Here is a 4,218-nt window from a genome sequence, read left to right on the forward strand (position 1 = left end):
TTTTTTTTTCTCCATGAAAGCAAAACATTAAAAATGGTATTAAGAATATATGAGAAGGTCAATAATTAGGGCAGTCTCCTGTGTTTGGAAATAAGATACTATATCCAAGTGGTGAAATCTTAGCAGGCAAGATTCTGATCTCAGATATCTGGGTGCAAATTAGAATTACATATGTTGACTTCAATTAAGGTAATTTGTATAAAAGAAATCAAAATTTAATCAAAACCTGTTCCCCTAATGACCTTCAAGACACAGTACAAGATTAAACAGTTGACAACTAGCTCAAAGATTCCTCTTCTAACAGACTGATTCCCCATTTCTAACAAGAAGAGTTAACTCTAGAAATCAGAATCAAATGAGAACATCTTTACTCTAGCCTCATTAGAGAAGGTCTAAGATGCTGAACAAAGATATTTATCCACCCTTTGAACCAGCAGTCACAATGTTAGCTTCACACAGCTACAATCTATGACAATAACCTTTTCAGTTAACTCCTGTAACCTTATTCCTAGTTTACAAACTCATGTATTAGGGTCTTACATTGTTCAAGGAAAAAAGATTTKATTTCTGACCCTTGGAATTTGACTTGAATGAAAGCACAAAAGAAACCCAGAGCTGCCTACCTAGCAACCTAGAAATTTTCTTACCTATCATTAATAAAGATTCTGTATGGCAGTGGAAGGGGAACAGATTCCTTGAGAACTCATTTTATATAATAAAACATACTTCCACCTTGATAATAACATTTTGAAATATCTCCAGTGAGGTCCTTGGCATGAGACGTAAGTCCAAATTCAAAAATTCATGTCAGAAAATGCCTGATGAAGTAATAATGATATTGTAGTAAGAAATTTGACAAGTTGTGGAAATAAAGAAATATATTTGGAAAGCAAGCACACAGCCAGTGCATCATCCAGTTTCTGCAACAAGAACATGCAAATATTCTTAGGAGTGTATAAAACTGTGCATGTTTTCTCCTGTTACCTGATRGTCTCCTTTCAGAATCCCATAAATATTAATGAGGATGAAGATAGCAAGATGAAACTGTTTTCTCTCCAAATACAGTTACTATTCTATAAGTGTTCATAGAGAGAGCTCAGATTGCTTTATAAATGTTGACATTTTACAGAACTGAGCCCAGAAATGCACACAGCTTTAGGAAAGTAATTGTGGGAATGGTAGGAAAGGAGGTAGGGAGGAAATGGGTCCATACCACTCATAGGCCATTGACTCCTTTGATAGTCCAAGAAACCAATTATGTAAAGTATGCCTTCAAAATCAAATTTTCTAAATATCATTGTACATTTAACATTTCAGCTTCAAATCCTTAGGGACAACATGAAAATAAAAATTTTCCTATCTATACACAGTGATGAACAGCTGTTTCTTTTAGTTCAATAGGTTAGCAGAAAACATGCAGTGGAGATAATTAATATCTAGTTCTACAGCATAAACAATTTCAATTTAGTATATCACTGTGCAAATACATGTAGATTTACAATAATCCACTGACATACATACACCAGCTCACAGCAGCCAAGAGTGGACTCCCAACACTTGTTATTTTTAGTTCATGAATGAATGAGTATAGAGTTTACTGTCAACATATTATTGTGRTCTAAGACTAAACAAACCAAAGGATCTTCAGTGCATGCTTACGGACTTTTTTTTCTGTTTTTTTTTTTGGTTTTAGTTTTGTTTTAGTTTTGGCAAGATAAATATACCAAAAGAGTCTAAAACAACTTCCTAAGCCTTCTTGAGCCACAGATCTTGTCAGTCTTGTAAAAAGACCTCAGCATGAGAAATATATAAGACATCCTATTCCCAAAAGGCTTTACAAGAACTACAAACTAGACTGGCATCTGATCTTTCGTTCTTTATACTCCTTCCCAGCCCTCAAAGAAACAGGATTTCTGTAGCAGTATAATATGGACAAATTGATGGTACTACAATAATTGTAGAGAACATCAATCACACAAAGACAGACCTGTGCACAAATTTCTGTTTTCAGCCATGAAGGTTTCTTCAGAAGAAAATGTCTTGGGATTAAAATTATACATTCTATAGGTCACAGGAGAGTTGTCTTCTGTTCATCTGCATAGACATTATTTTGCAAAGTACTGTCTCAAATGGCAAAGGAGAAAATATGTCATATAGGTTTTTATTTAGGCCAAATGCTGTTAAATTATTCAGAGCATTATTAAAATATGAAACAAGATTCAAACTGTAAAAAATATTTAAATTTTAAAGCAGGGGACATTTTAAACTCTGTATTTTGATAGAATACGTAATTCCAGCATGGCTTTTAGCAGTACAAAGTTCACAGTTCCAACCAGGGCTGAATGGTAAACTAAAGCACATGAATTCAAATGCAAAATAAATATACATTAAATAGAACCTTTAAATAGTTTGTTACAGTCTTACTAAATAATTGAAATATTCCACAAGTCATTCAGTATAAATTCTCCTGAGGCAGAAGTGATGCTAAGGATGAGTTCACACTGGCTGAAGGGGCAGTGGAAGTTAGCCAGGTAGTCTTAGCTGGTTTTCTATCTCTCCATAGTCTTCAGAAAGAAATAGGCACTTCCAGATGGTGATTCATTCCTCTTACCTTAAGGGATAAGGTATCCTCTGGAATTGCCTGCATCTCTCCTTTGACCATAGAAAGAGCTAGTAGTCTAGACTACTTTTTGAATTATTCAAATCTTAGATGACCAAAAATTAGCTAATGCAGATCACAATATATTTATAGAAAAAAAAAAGCCACAGTAAAGACAGTAACATGATTTAATATCCACTAAACAGTTTAATTAACATTTAAGCCATCCAGAATATCTAGAACTGCTTTAAGTGAAGTAAATTAATGACTCCRTTTTTTGAAATTCAATGGCTGGTGCAAAATGAGAAACAAGCAAATAGATCCAAATTACATATTTATTTTAGTTCAATACAAATATGACTTTGAATTTTCTMCTCATCAGAAAAGTTGTTTCAAACTGAACAAAACATTTCACTCAATCCTAGCATGAAAGAACCTTAARAAGTGTAGCGGAGAGATGGAATGTTTTTACAGACTGCCTGAGCAAAAGCAAGTGGTGTATGAGGATTTCTACAAACTAGCAGATGTTTCCCACTCACCCACTCACAGAAGCTCAAATTCCTGTGGGATTACACACCCTCTACAAATATAGCTTGAAGCATGCAGCATTGTGGAAACAATCCATAAAGTTCCTAGACTACACTGGTGACAATTTCGTAACACAAACAGTTGAGAAATCAACCAAAGGTAATTTTGTATTTTACGTCTGCTTATAATCAAGTAAGRGCTGTTGGTAAACGTGGTCATAAGYAGCACCTTCAATTGCAGTGACTCAAAAAATGAGTTTAAGATTTGGAGGAAAACTGGAAAGGTAAACTCTGGAATTCAGGAGAACAGATTTTTGGCTTAGTTGGGGATTTTCTAAGCTACCTCAAAAAGTGCTGATTACAGATAGAATATTTTTAAAGAAAGCTTGTGGAGAACTCAGGAAAGAGTCAGCTGATGTTCAGAAAGAAAGGGAACTTTCTTCTGAGCAGAAGGCTCAGCAATATGTTTCTCAGTGAACAAAAATGCAAAAAGAGAGCATACAGGAAGAGAAACACCAAAGCAGCACACTAATATATGTGAGAACAAGCTCTTTTTAATGCTGTCTGGTGCTTATGTAGAGCACTAAACACATTTCTCAAGTAAGCTGAATCATAGGATTACTTGGAGCATGGATCCCTTCTTCCATACTGAATTCTAGTCTCAAGATACAGTAAGGGATAGACTTGCTGTATTAATTTTGTCTGACTTCCTGGCTCAAATCATTCATTTTTATAATCAGAAATGAAGTTGAATAAGTTTCTAAAAATTATTACAGATTGACTCCATGTCAAATTGCCCATGAACTACATTTCTACATTTGTTCTACATTTGTTCTTGTTTGTTTATATTTTACATTTATTGAGACATTGTTTCCTTTTTTCRTTTTTTTTCTTTTTTCTTTCTTTTCTTAAAATAAAAGAACTTTTCTTCTTTTCTCTTCTTCCCTTCCCTTCCCTTCCTCTTTACAGTGTGAAAAAGACCTCTGTGAGTAGAACTGGAAACAGACTGGACAGGAGATAAAGAAACAAAGATCCAACCCCAATGCACTGTCAGCTACGAGGGAAGGGAAGGGAAGGGAAGGGAAGGGAAGG

This window comes from Nothoprocta perdicaria, unplaced genomic scaffold (genome assembly GCF_003342845.1).
Source record: "Nothoprocta perdicaria isolate Ctin4 unplaced genomic scaffold, notPer1 scaffold_436, whole genome shotgun sequence".
Lineage (NCBI taxonomy): Eukaryota > Metazoa > Chordata > Aves > Tinamiformes > Tinamidae > Nothoprocta > Nothoprocta perdicaria.